Source organism: Gorilla gorilla, chromosome 3 (genome assembly GCF_029281585.2).
Source record: "Gorilla gorilla gorilla isolate KB3781 chromosome 3, NHGRI_mGorGor1-v2.1_pri, whole genome shotgun sequence".
NCBI lineage: Eukaryota > Metazoa > Chordata > Mammalia > Primates > Hominidae > Gorilla > Gorilla gorilla.
In genome coordinates, this window is record NC_073227.2 from 168,619,779 (window position 1) to 168,634,763 (window position 14,985).

Genomic DNA, 14,985 nt, shown 5'->3' on the forward strand with positions numbered 1-14,985 from the left:
AGCTCCAAAGCCATTTCCACATGTTTAGATATCTTTTACTGCCGCACTTCACTTCTTGGTACCAAAACCTGTGTTAGTCTGGGTTCTCCAGAGAAACAAAACCAATAAGAGATAGAAATATATATATCCATAGTTAGAAATGCATGCACAGATACAGATAAAAATATAAAGATATTTATTATAAGGAATTGGCTGATGAAGTTATGAAGGCTAAGAAGTCCCAAGATCTACAGTCAGCAAGCTGGAGACCCAGGAGAACAAATGGTATAGTTCCAGTCCAAGTTCAAAGGCCTGAGAACCAGGAGAGACAATAGTGTATGTTCCAGTCTGAGTCAAAGATGAACAGCAGAAGACCAATGTCCCAGTTCAAATACAGGCAGGGAGAAAAAAATTTTCTGATTCAGTCTTTTGTTCTTTTCACGCCTTCAATGGACTGAGTGAGGCCCACCCACACTGGGGAAGGAATCTGTTTTGTCTACTGACTCAAGTGTTAATTTGATCCAGAAACATCCTCATAGACACATTCAGAAGTAATGTTTAACCAAATATCTAGGCACTGGGCACCCCATGGCCCAGTCAAGTTAACACATAAAATTCACCATTACACTAGGTCAGTCTTACCCCGACCTGCCTTCTTGTCCTTTCCTCACACGTGCTACACCAGCTTTGCCCTTTCATCCATTTTCACCAATAACCAATTTTTTTGTTTTACCCAATAATCAGGGACTTACTAGGAGACCCCTTAATTGCCCTAAAAATTACTACTAAGATATTAATGAGTGCAAATGACTTAACAATTACTTTTCCTATTTGCATTTCACCTGTACTTTACCTAAGGAAGAAAAAAAATTATTGTGGTAAAATACATATAACGTAAACTTACCATTTTAATAACTGTTAATTACCTTCACAATGTTCTACAAACATCACCACTATCTAGTTACAGAACATTTTTTATCACCCCAAAGGAAACCCTGTAAGCAGTCACTCTCCCTTTTCCCTCCCCTCAGCCCCTGGCAACCATGAATCTGCTTTTTGTATCTATAGATTTGCCTATTTTGGAGAGTTCATATAAATATGTGACCTTTTGTATCTGACTTCCTTCACTTAGTAAAGAATTTTAGCCTCCTTAGCTAGGGAAAGTGAAAAATGGAAAGGAGAATATTTTATGATATAAACATTTGGGAGTTATCTCTAAAACCTCATCAACTTTCTACATCACTGTTTTACCAAGATTTGGGAAACTCATCTGTTATTCATCTGCCTGGACATTCTGCTGTGCGTTATTAACCCTTTCTGTGGAGGTTTGAGGCAGCCTGAACACAGGCTGGCACCGGGCCAGGATGGAGAATGTGTGGACACTTCAGGAGGCTCATTCCGCACCATCAAGAGGCCTTCCTTCCCTGAAAGCGACATGGCAGGACCATGCAGGTCATAAGGTCATACAGCCCTGAGGGGCACAAGGATGCTGATCCCAGACACTTCAGGCCTTAATAAAAATAAAAGCAAGCACATCTCTGGCAGCAGAGTAAATTATTCATGGGATTTATTTTAAAAGAGAGACAGCTTTGTTGAAAAAAAAAATAGACACCACATCAATTCCAAAAATCATTTCCAGAAGAAAATGTCTAATCAAATGGGAAATAGTGCATTCGTGGTTTGCACAGCACAGCTACCGAGTTTTTTAAAAGGGTCCCAGATTTGTTCAGATACTGGTTTCCACAATATGGGTAATCTGAAAGGATGCATAGCTTTATTGGGAATGTAGCACATGGATGGATGGTCAGAGACTACAAGTCTGCTGAAGTTTTGTGGGAAATGAGCAGTTTGGCAGCCCCCGAGTCTGGAGGGTCTGAGACTGGCATGCCAGAAAAGCTCCAGGTCTGTAACAGCCTCTTTAAAACCATGAAGCCCTTGGAGGCCCAGCTCAAGGGTTTCAGTCTGTGTCACAGATTTCATTTGCTCAGGACTCTCACAGTTTTTACGTGGTTTAACGAAGTACCTAAGCAGAGGCTTTTTTTTTTTCTTTTTGGCTTTGCCTTTTTCACCAATTTCCCTTTTTATTAATAACCAAACATAAATATATTACAAATATTTTTACCTTTTATTTCCATCTTGTTACTGTTTATGTATTTGCTAAGATCAAAGTCTGGATTCATCCTCTAACAAGTTCATGTTGTTTTCCTGCTTCTGTTTCAAAATATGGACCCCGCAGCCTTTATAATTCTATTCCATGATGACTGGCTTAAATTTAATCATATACACAAGCACTGCAGTAACTCGCTAAACAAATCCATGTGAGGATAAAAGGAACATCACAGGCCTGATCTGGGCACAAAGGCATTTGCATTTTTCTCCTTTTGTTTTCAGAAGTTTCTGGAGCCTGTAACTGAACGCAGCAGACTCTAGTTAAAAATTCACCATGATTCCTTTTTAAATAATAGCATTTGTCTTTTGATGAGGTCTCTCAGCTCAAAAGGATCCCTATTTCACATAATAAATAGTTACTGTCAAAAGACATGACTATAAGACAATGACACTGGGTTTGAACAAATATACTTGAATTTATCCATACAAATGAATGATGTCCCCATCAAAGTAGGCAGCAACATTCCAGCGATTTTCAAAACAGTTTTGAAACTCCAGTTAGGAACTTCCTTCCTTCACACACTACGGGAATTGCTTTGAATGTCAGGGTAGTTTTTTAAAAATATTTTTTTTCATCAGGGTAAGTTTCATTTTTGGAAACAACCAAGCCATTTAATAAGGCAGACGGTAACTGACTGAATAGAAGTGCTGTAGCCTACAATATAATGAGACTAGCTTTTACTTTGATTCCTTAATTAGCCCTAAAGGTAATTCCAAAAAAAGTTCCTAAAACGTTTAGTGCAATAGCAGTACAGTTGAAAGAAGTGTCTAGACTCCCAAAGCAACTTCTCTGAAAAGGATGACATTCATTTGAACATACGGATGTATTTCTTAGAGAAAAATAGGCCATCCTTGCCTTGCTTGATTTTCTCAAAAACTCTATGTTATTGGTGGCTAGCTAAGGGAAGTTGACTATTTTCAGCTTCCTACAGTATCAAATTTTATTTAACAATTCATTTTTGAAGTGAATAGAAGCGCAAAACCTGAAATAACTTCATAGAACCATGCCTTAGTGACCTATTCCAAAACAGACTTAAAACATTCACAGGCGTATACAATCTGGAAATCAGTGTATATTCTATGCACAACTGATAAACATAAATATACATATGAATATATACTATACATAAATTAAGATAAATAATAAATTAAACATAAATGTAGTGATAAATAAATATGCATATGGATATTAATTAAATATACAAAATATTTAAATGCCAACTCTACCCACCTGAATTTTACTTTTAATTTCAGAGTCTTGATTCCAATGCTAATTTCATTAAGCATGTCTATAACTGGGTTGCAAGAATGGTATATGCTGAACGGTAAATGCTGTACAAATTAACTTAAACAAGTTTTGCGTTACATTCTCATAGAGGTATTTAATATGGGTAAACTGGTGTTTTGTGTGTGTGTGTGTTCCAGTTAATGAAGAAAGGAGGAAGGAGAGTATCACACATTGAATACCTATTGTACGCCAAGGGCTGAACATGTTACTATTTAAATGCTCTCAACATCTCCGAGCTAAATATTTTAATCCCCATTTACAGAAAAAAAATAAAAAAATAAAAAACTAGGCTAGAGAATATAAACAGCAGAATGCTGGCATACCATTGGCAAGTGGAGAAAATGCATTTAGAATTAGCTGATCAATGGGTGGAGAAAAAAGCCAAAGGCCACACCCATGTGTTTAGAAAATGAAATGAAAGTCTCTTCCCAGAGAGAATCTTTTTTTCCCCAAAAAACCTGATGCTATCATTTCCCTTAATTTTTCATTAACCTCAATAATTCCTTGCCATATTTTTCCAAAAATGAAACAGGACTATTACCTCCCAATGTGGGAAAATAAAATGTTCTATGAATTTTTATCTTGTTATTTATACAACAAGCCTTTGGAAACCAGTTAAGTGCTTGAACCAGTTAAGTATTTGGGTGGGACATTTAAAAATAAATCAAGCTAAATAAAGAACTGTTAAAGTTCACAGAGCAAAGAAAAAGTTATAATCCTCAGCTGAAAGATACTAGGAGACATAGCCATCTATGGGGGTTAAAGATTTAAATTTAAAAATAATGATAATAAAGAGAAGCTCCTTCAAATAAATGCAGGAGGAAATTGAGAATCAACATCAGGACAGCTCATTTGACCTTAGAGATATATTTTACTGGTGACTTTCTGGTTTTCAAAACTGTTTCTGATTTTTTTAACTTGTTAATGGCTCCAATTTGCCAGCATATTTCCCAGTTCCCTGTATTCCACTCAGTAAATCTTGTTCATTTTCAGCTTTTATTTTCTTGTTCGGTCCCTAATAACAGACAATTTGTAAGGAAGCAAATTAAAACACTTGGATTAAATAATGCATTTTTTTCATTATGCTGATGGGTTCATTTTCAAAACAAATGTAAGCTTCATAATTTACTGATATTTCATGATTTTTACCTTATTTCTGTGAGGATTTCATTCTCATGGACTTCTGTCTTTGCCATTGACAAAACTCCTAATAATACCACTCAAATCCTAAAAGGGGTTAAACTTCAAGTGACTGATGTTCTGAAAGTGACATGATCAAAAAATAGTCTCATCCAGAAATTTAGATTTGTGACTTAAGTTATCAGAAAAGTTTCCAAAACTCCAAACGGCCTGCATTAATTCTGGCTTTTTTGGTTTTCTGTTAGTCTGCCTCTGTTTTTATACTAAAAGGGTATACAGAAATTTGTGTGCATTGCTCATCCTGAGTTGAATTCCTGTGAAGTAGAGCTGAGTACAGAAATGTCTTTCACTTCAAAGGGCATACTGTGGGGTGCAAAGAAAGGCAGGCTTGGGTCCTTCCAGCCAAACATTGCCCTCTGGCACTCATGCTCAACTCCCCAGGGATACAAGAGGGCAATCTCCAGCCCTTGTAGCTCTAGGTAACATTTCCCACAACCCCTGACTCATAAATATTGACATTTGGGAAAAATAAGACCAAAAAAGAAAAAAGGGCTTTTTCAAAACAAAAAAAAAACTGTTTTTAAGATGAAGTGTTTATGTATTTTCTAAAGCCTGGTTTATATCTAAGCTATCACTATAATTTTTAAATAAAATATACCTCATCTTGGGATTTTAAAAAAATAGCATTATCCATCAACCACTAGAGAATATAGGAAAGAAAACTTTCAGCACGGTTTTTTTATCTATTTTATATTTTTCCATCCGGAAAATAACAGGACTGAGTTGAAAGCAATTTTTTCTAAAAGTAGCAATAGCAACATTCTCAGATAAAATCTTTTTTGCTGAATATCAACGTTTAAAGTATAGTGAATTTGAAATTATTTATTTTCAGCAAAAGCTTTTCTTTTTCCTTTTAAATATTTGTCTCCACCCCTCTTTGCTTCAAAAAACAGAAATGATGTGACAACTAAGACCTTCGAGAATTCCTTAGACCCCAGCCTGTTTTCATTGTGGAACTACAGCGCGACCTGGTGGTAGTTGCTGTTTTTAGCATGGTTTATGAATAAATGGTGAAAGTTTCAAAACCAAAATAAAGGAAAGCCTTGTGTTTAGACTTTTAGAAAATATAGTATCAGGAAAGAAAACAGTGGGATGGCTCTCTTAGAATCATAATTACAGATAGAACTTTTTTTTAAGTTTTTTAACTATAATATACTTTTTTTTTTCCTTAGGGTGTCGCTCTGTTGCCCAGGCTGGAGTGCAGTGGCATGATATGAGCTCACACCGCAACCTCCGCTTTCTGGCTCAAGCCATCCTCCAGCCTCAGTTCCCGAGTAGCTGGGACCACAGGCACGAGCCACCACACCCACTTCTTTTTTATTTTTTTCTTTTGTATTTTTTTGTAGAGACAGGGTTTCACCATGTTGCCCAGGCTGGTCTCCAACTTCTGAACTCAAAGCGATCCGCCCACCTCGGCCTCCCAAAGACCTAGGATTACAGGCGTGAGCCACTGCGCCTGACCAAATATACCTTTTAAGAATAAATAATCTAGTAAGGTTATTGATGAGTTATTATATCACCTGATACAATTTTTAACATTCATATATTTTCAGGAATATGAATTTTCACTCATATTTGCTCTTTTTAACTACTTTTACAGTTCTCTAAACAATGTTTCAAAAACATTTAACAGAAAAAAATATTTAATCAGTGATACAAGAGAAGACTGTTTTATATGCTTTTCTTTCACAACTAGCAGCACATTGATGCAAGAGTTTATAGACAAAATGGTGATTCATAGTAACTGTAATCTTCTATGTGTTTATTGTACTTTACACCCATCTTATCTAATCCTCTCAACCACCCTGTTAAATTCAGAATCAGTATCTCCATTCTACAGATTAGAAAACTGAGGCTTCAGGATATGAAATAACTTGTTCAAGGTCACTCCTCTGGTGAGTGACAGAATGGACTCAACCCTGGGCCTGCTTGCTCCAATGCCCAGGCATAGGGTCAGGCTGGTGATAGGCCCTTTTTAAAGGTTGGCTGATTCAATGAGCAAATGCATCTACTGTGAGAATATTAAAGGTAAGCCTGGACTGGATCCAAAGTCTTCTGACTTGATAACCAGTAAATCTTCCAGTAAAGTTTAGACATATTTTGAACTTTCTCCTGTTTCTGCCTGCAGTTGCACTCTCCTGAGCCTGCTAAGTCCCCACTACTTTCTACAAAAGAACAAAGAAAAAATACCAGGCGAGAGTGACCCAGAGCCTGAGCCCCAGGCTGTTTTACCCACGAGGCCCTAGCAGGGGATCTTTTCCACTTTTGTGCCATAGATCCCTTTGGAAGCCTAAGTGAAGCTCCTGGAACTTTTTTAAAAATAATCTTTTAAAATGCCCCACAAAGAAAGCCAACTATTTTAAAATAAAATTTTCAAAAAACTTTTAAAAACTCAGCTGGGCGCAGTAGCTCACGCCTGTAATCCCAGCACTCTGGGAGGCTGAGGTGGGTGGATCACTGAGGTCAGGAATTTGAGACCAACCTGGCCAACATGGTGAAACCCCATCTCTACTAAACACACACACACACACACACACACACACACACACACACAAAATTACCTGGGTGTGGTGGCACATGCCTGTGATCCCAGCTACTTGGGAGGCTGAGGCAGGAGAATCTCTTAAGCCCAGGAGGCGGACGTTGTGGTGTGCTGAGATTGCACCACTGCACTCCAGCCTGGGTAACAGAGCAAAAGTCATCTCAAAAAAAAAAAAACTTTAAAATACTAATTTGTAAATATGTGCTTATTTATTAATGCATTTAATAACAAGATTTAATAACAATGTCACAACCATATATTCAAAGTAGCAATTAGTATAAATGATGTTTTGGGATATTCGTAATCCCTGTAATGTGACATGAATATATCTATTGTTTCTATTGGTGAGAGAGATATTGTTAATATTAATGTGATGTATGGCCTATATTCTTAAATAAATAAAATTACAAATTTCAGTTTGAAGTTAATGAAAACAGATTTTTTTTCATCCAAGTTCATGGACCTTCTTACCCTCCTGAATTAAGAAATCAAAGCTAATCTTAAATGAGTCACAGCTAAATCTTTTCAAAAACTAAACGATTTTAAAATTCTTAAATTCTGTCAAAAAATGCTTAAGCAATATATGTATGTTTCCCTTGATTAGTGTGAGATATTCACTTTAATATGAATATTATGAATGATATGAATATTCACTTTAATATGAATAATATGAAGCAAGACTCCAAAAATAAGCATGGATCTAGGACCTAGGGAGATGTTAAAACAACCTTGCCTGAGTCTCATGACAGTAATCAACAAATAATAGTATTATTTGCCCATAATAATAATTCAGTTTGTATGCATCTGACAAAGGACTAATATCCAGAATCTACAAGGAACTCAAACAAATCAGCAAGGAAAAAAAAACAAACAAACAAATAATCCCATGAAAAAGTGGGCTAAGGACATGAATAGACAATTCTCAAAAGAAGATATACAAATGGCCAAAAAACATATGAAAAAAATTCAATATCACTAATTATCAGGGAAATGCAAATCAAAACAACAGTGAAATACCACCTTATTCCTGAAAGAATGGCCATAATTAAAAAATCAAAAAATAACAGATGTTGGTGTGGATGTGGTGGAAAGAGTGCATTTTACACTAGTGGTGGGAATGTAAACTAGTACAACCACTATGGAAAACAGTATGGAGATTCCTTAAAGAACTAAAAATAGAACTACCAGTTGATCCAGCAATCCCACTATTGGGTATCTGCCCAGAGGAAAAGAAGTCAATATAAGAAAAAGACACTTGCACACGCATGTCTCTAGCAGCACAGTTCGCAATTGCAAAGATATGAAACCAGCCTAAATGTCCATCAGCCAACAACTGGATAAGGAAAATGTGGGATATATAACTACTCAGCCTCAAAAAGGAAAAAAATAATGGCATTCGCAGCAACCTGGATGGAGTTGGAGACCATTATTCTAAATGAAGTAACTCAGGAATGGAAAACCAAACAGGAATGGAAAACTAAGCTATGAGGACGCAGAGGCATGAGAATGATATAATGGACTTTGGAGACTCATGGGGAAGGTTGGGAGAGGGCCAATGGATAAAAAAGTACACATTGGGTACAGTGTACATTGCTCAGGTGACAGATGCACCAAAATCTCAGAAATCACCACTTAAGAACTTTTCCATGCAACTAAACACTACCTGTTCCCTCAAAACTATTGAAATATAATAGAAATAAAAGAATTTAAAAAATCATAGTAATAATTCAGTTTGACATGACAAATATTGGGCAGCTACTATGCTAGACACACTACTAGTGTTTTTAAAAATACATTTTAAAAGTGAATAATTCTTTGTCATTTGTGCAGCATTTATCATTTTCAAAGCAGTTCTACACACATCTTTCTTTCAAATCTAATTACAACTTCAAGGGGCAAGGCAGGGTCTGGAGACTTATTCATTAATTCTGCATTCCCACGATAAATCTCACTCTGGACCCATAGTAAGTACTCAATAAAAGAAGACAGTTTACTCCACCTTTATCCCCCAAGCAAGCCCCTGAATTAGGGCTGCCAGGTAGGATACAGAATGTTCAGTTAAATTTAAATTTCAGATAAACAATTTTTTACTCTAAGTATATCCCATGAAAATGATTTTTAAATATCTGTAATATGGGACACACACATATTTTTTTGAGTATTTGTTGTTAACCTAGATTTCAAATTTAACTGCGCATTCTGTGTTTTTGCTGGCTAAATTTGGCAACTCTTTCCTGAATTTCTCTGCCCAGGAGCTCCCTCTGCTGCAGGAACTCAACGATAGGGAGGAAGAGTCCAGAAGAGTAGGGCTGTCAGCACCCCTGTGAGCAGCCGACGATCCACAGCAGATGGAGTTTGGTGGTAAAGGCACTCACTTCCTGTCTCTCTGGTGATGATTTTGAGCATGTTCTACAAAGTCTTTCAGATGGTCCCAGTAGGTTGGAGCCCAGCTGCCCTCAGTGGTAACCTGCCCATTAACGTATCCTGTGTTGGTTTCCTTTCCTTCCCTACCTCACCTCCCTACTCCCCTTTCTATGATTCCTAGAGTCACCTCCCAAATAAACCTTCACATTTACATTATTGTCTCATGGTCTGCTTCTGAGGGAACTCAAAGTAAAACAAAATGCTTATTGAATTAAATCCTCAGTTGCAGATGAGAGGTTCAGGGAGCATGCCAGATGCTGAAGGCACCAAGATGGATAGTGATGAGCCTTCTCATTCAGCCCTTACTCAGCACTGCCTCTGGCTACCAAGCACTGTGCTCCTATCATGTACCAGCCCCTGGGGCTCTCCGTTTACATGCATCTTGGCTAACCCTTTCCACCATCCTGCCCAGTAGCTATCATTATGCTCAAATTGCAAATGGGGAAATTGATGCTCAGAGGGTTTTCCAAAGTCACACAGTCATAGAAATGCCATCTTTGGATAGGGAGCAGTGCCTCACACCTGAAGTTTCAGCACTTTGGGAGGCCAAAGCTGGCAGATCGCTTGAGCTCAGGAGTTTGAGACCAGCCTAGACAACATGGCAAAATCCCATCCACACAAAAAATACAAAAATTAGCTGGGTGTGGTGACATGCCTATAGTCCCGGCTATTTAGGAGGCAGGATTGCTTGAGTCCATGAGTTCAAGGCTTCAGTGAGCTGTGATCACGCCACTGAACTCCAGCCTGGGTGACAGAGTGAGTCTCTGTCTCAAAAAAAAAAAAAAAGAAAAAAAAGGGCCAGGCACAGTAGCTCACGCCTGTAATCCCAGCACTTTGGGAGGCCGAGGCAGGCGGATCACGAGGTCAGGATATCAACACCATCCTGGCTAACACAGTGAAACCCCATCTCTACTAAAAATACAAAAAATCAGCCCGGCATGGTGGCGAGCGCCTGTAGTCCCAGCTACTTGGGAGGCTGAGGCAGGAGAATGGCGTGAACCCGGGAAGCGGAGCTTGCAGTGAGCCGAGATTGCGCCATTGCACTGCAGCCTGGGCGACAGAGCGAGACTCCATCTCAAAAAAAAAAAAAAAAGGAGTGCCATCCTCCTGCAACACACCACCTCCCTGAGACCCACAGACAATAATACAAGAGGCTTTAGGACACGCCTCTCTTGAAGTACTTAAAAGTGAGTTGAGAATACACAACACTTACACATGAAAAAATAACTCATGACACAAGAGAGTAAGGGAAATGTGTGACAGTCAGCTCAGAGAAGAACCCCTATGGAGTTCAGAAGAGAGATAAGAGTCAACTGGGAATATTAGAGAAATCTCATGGGTGGCTGGACTTAGGCTGAGCCAGAGTGAATGAGTTAGATTCAAATGGGAGACTCAGGGAAAGGAGAGAGTTGTGAGTGAGAAGGATGAGTAGGCACCGTGCAGAAGCAGCACTGGGCATGTTTACTGGGACTGTAAACAGAAAGATGGCCTGAGGACAGGATAGCAGGAACCAGGCCATATTATAGAGGCCTGGGGATGCCAAGAGCTATGGTTTGAATATGTGTCCCCTCCAAAACTCATATTGAAATTTAATCCAATGTGGCAGGATTGAGAGGTGGGGCCTTAGGGAGGTGATTAGATCATGAGGGCTCCATCCTTATCAAGGAATTAATCCGTTCATGGATTAAGGGGTGAATGGAGTAATGGGTTATCACAGGAGTGGACTCCTGACTTTATAAGAAGAGAAAGACCTGAACTAGCACATTCAGCCCCTTGCCAAGTGATGCCCTGCACCACCTTGAGACTCTGCAGAGAGTCTTCATCAGCAAGAAGGCCCTCACCATATGCAGTCCCTTGACCCTGAACTTCTGAGCTTCTATAACTGTAAGAAATACATTCTTTTTCTTTATAAATTATTCAGTTTCAGTTATTCTGTTATAAACATAAGATTATTGATTAAGACACCAGGTAAAAAATATGGAGTTCATCTGAATATATATGTGGAGCAAATGCAGGCTGTGAAAGTAGAAAATTGACATGATCAGAATAAGATTTTATCAGATTCATCTGGCAGTAGAGGGCAGGATTGCTTGAAGTAAAGAGAATAGTTAGTAGACTCCTGACAGGCTATGCCTATGGTAATAAAGATCTAACCCAGAATAATGAACAGGAAGGTGTAAACTACATTACAAAGCAAGAGTTGTCAAATCTGAGTCACTGATCGGTCAGAGAGGAGAAAGAATAAAGAAAGCTCCTTTACTGTACCTGGATAATGGGGAAAATGGAACCATGAACAAGAAACTAGAAAGTTGTACATAAGAAAATGACTAAAATAACTCAATATACCATCATTTCCCTAAAAATTATACATTGGGAAGATTTTTCTGAATGATGTGGAATTATGGATGTGTTCCCCCTTGGTGGACAAAAGTAACTCAAACCTTTGGGTGAGGCGCTATCTCTCCTCCACTCTCCTCAGCCCTCTCCATGACCTTATAGAACTAAAGTCAATGGTTACTGAGTGTAGAACATATCTGCTGTTTCTGCCTGCTAAACATCCCCTCCCCCTGCACCTGGAAACACCATTTGTATTTCTTGTAGAGATTGCATTCCATGCAGCACAGGTGCAGTTCGACCCATTCTACCCTGCCCCCATCAATCTCCTCCCACCCCTTGTCCAGCTACAAAAAAGGGCACATAGCCCAGACCTGGCCAATTTGTTTACCCCATGCCATGTGCATAGCACAGTGATTCAGAAAGAGGTATGTGGCTGGAGCCAAGCCAATCACTATCCATGAAATTGTTCTAGAGAAGTAACAGGAAGCACTTCTTTCTGCTACAATTAAAGTCCATATTAGGAGGTAGGAGCTCAAAATTAACACTGAAAGATTAAAGGATGAGATGCAGACTAGGAAAGGGCCTGGCTAAAACTGGAGAAGAGAAACTCTCTCAGGCCTGCCTTTCTGTAGACCAGTCTGTTCCACTGTAGGAAACCTAACTGCTGACAATCCCCAATTTGTTGTCGGCGTCAGGGAAATCTAAAACAACAAGTGTACCCAGCCACACTATGAACCCCTAGACCCAGCCACATCTGAAGCTGGCTGAGCTTCTGAACTTTCCAACTATGTCAACAAATTTTTTTTCTTTAAGGAAATAAAATTAAATTTGGATCACTTGTTACCAAAAAAAATGTTTAATGTAGCTAGCTTTACTAGCTTGTTATCAATATGTGTTCTGCTTGTGCCCACAGCTCAATCTTAAAAATCACATTACTGAAGTTCTTCCTTCCTTGACCACCCCAAGTATGTTACTCCTCCCCTCTCTCTGCCTTCCATGCCTAGTTTATTTGCAGTTACCTTGAAGAACTTGTAAAAGGTTGCTCTAGTTGCACACCCTCCTGTGTGAGGCCAATAACAAAGGAAGATCTCCAAAACACCTTCCAAAAAAGGAAAGCAACAAATGGCCAAGCCCAGATGACAATCACAGTCCCAGCTAATATCTTTATTGCATCCGAGTAAATACCTGGCAGAGAAGCCAGCCATGCCATGCCCCAACGTCTGACCTACAGAAACTGTTAGATAATAAATATGGGTTACTTTAATCCATTAAGTTTCTGGTAATTTGTGACTTAGCAATAGAAAACTTATAGAGGACAGATGGAACAACTTGTCCCTCACCTCGGAAGGGATATTTTCACACACCCAAAATGAGTAGGCCCTTAGAAAATTGGAATGGAGACATATTGGCAGATTCCAATGAAGTTGGGGACCTGAACCTCTAAATTTGGTTGAGCCTTCTTTGTCAAGAGAAGCAGCTCTTCCAACTGTGTTTAAGGAAGTTAGTATACCTTGGTCTGAAGAACTTTCCTGGTATAGTGCAGAGGAAGGTATCAAGCCTTAGGAAGATTGGACTTGGAGCTCCATCCTCAAACACAAAGACAAAAGCCTTTAAAGAGACTATTTAACCAGCTATTCCAAACACATGAGGTTAAATAACTGTTAAAATAAAATAAAACAAAATAAAAAACGGTGTGAGTGTGTGTGTGTGCGTGTGAGCGTGCATGCACATGCACACATTTCCTGGTGATTCTGCTCCTCTGGCTCAATCTATAGTGGTAAAGTTGAGGTCACTGTCACTAATCCATGTTCAAAGTGCATCCACCTTACCCCAAGGCTTGATGTTCTCATAATGTACCTTTCTTAAAGTGTCATTTTCTACCTGCCTGGGGAAGGCAAAAGTCACACCTATATTTCTCAATTTGGTTCAAGAATTTCAGGACATATTAGGCAATTTTAATAAAATCACCATGACTTATCATCAATCTGTCCTTTATATATACAAAGAATGTTGACCGGGCATGGTGGCTCATGTCTGTAATCCCAGCACTTTGGGAGGCCAAGGTGGGTGGATCACGAGGTCAGGAGTTCAAGACCAGCCTGGCCAAGATGGTGAAACCCCGTCTCTACTAAAAATACAAAAAAATTAGCCGGGCATGGTGGCGGGCACCTGTAATCCCAGCTACTTGGGAGTTTGAGGCAGAGAATTGCTTGAACCGGGGAGGCAGAGGTTGCAGTGAGCCGAGATCACACCACTGCACTCCAGCCTGGGAGACAGAGCGAGACTCTATCTCAAAAAAAAAAAATGTTGCAAGAAAATCTAAAATTTGTTTCCTTTAAAAACATTGTATGAAGTCAAGTGCAGTGGCATGCACCTGTAGTCCCAACTACTTTGGAGGCTGAGGTGGGAGGATCTCATGAGCCCAGAAGTTCAAGGCCAGCCTGGGAAACATAGCAAGCCCTGTCTCAAAAAGATTATTATCACTATTATTATTATATATTTTCTCAAAGTGTTGTCTTGATGTTTCCCTTTATTTTGTGTCCTTTTGTTTAAGAATGCAAAATATCTAGGATTGCTATCATTTCGGCTTGTGAAAGAAACACAAACTAGCTATAGCAGTTAGGGTTAAATCAGAGAAGCAAAGCCACTAGATTATTATGGGAATAAAAGATTTATTATAGGAATTAGATCTCACACAAATGTGAGAGCAGCTGAGAAAGTGAAAGTCAGAGAATTTAAGAAAGAGTCATAAATGAATCCTCTGAAAGCACTGGCATGAGTAGGTAAGCTGGAGCTTTCAGGGAAATCTGCGACACCAAATATACCCAGCCACTTTAGTGAGATTGCAAAGCGGGAGCTCTCAGAGAGGTCTATGGGAAGATGTTCCCTCTGTGTAGCTACCACCTTTATGGGTTTGCAGCCAAGCATCTGGGTAAGGGGGAGGAGGGAGTAGGTCTGCTTTTGGTGAGTTGGGCTGGCAATCAGGAAGCCGAGCTGGACAGTGTGGAGGAGAGGAAGAACAAGTGTGGACCCAGACACCTCTGTG

The 14,985-nt window shown here is 39.2% G+C and overlaps 1 long non-coding RNA gene across 1 annotated transcript in view; it reads right to left on the bottom strand.

The window, feature by feature from the left end:
- LOC129533113 (uncharacterized) overlaps positions 1–14,985 on the bottom strand; it is a 77,633-nt gene that overhangs the window by 48,191 nt on the left and 14,457 nt on the right. The window contains exon 2 of the long non-coding RNA XR_008679150.1: positions 7,198–7,315. This is a non-coding gene — a long non-coding RNA (uncharacterized lncRNA). The remainder of the gene's footprint in view (positions 1–7,197; positions 7,316–14,985) is intronic.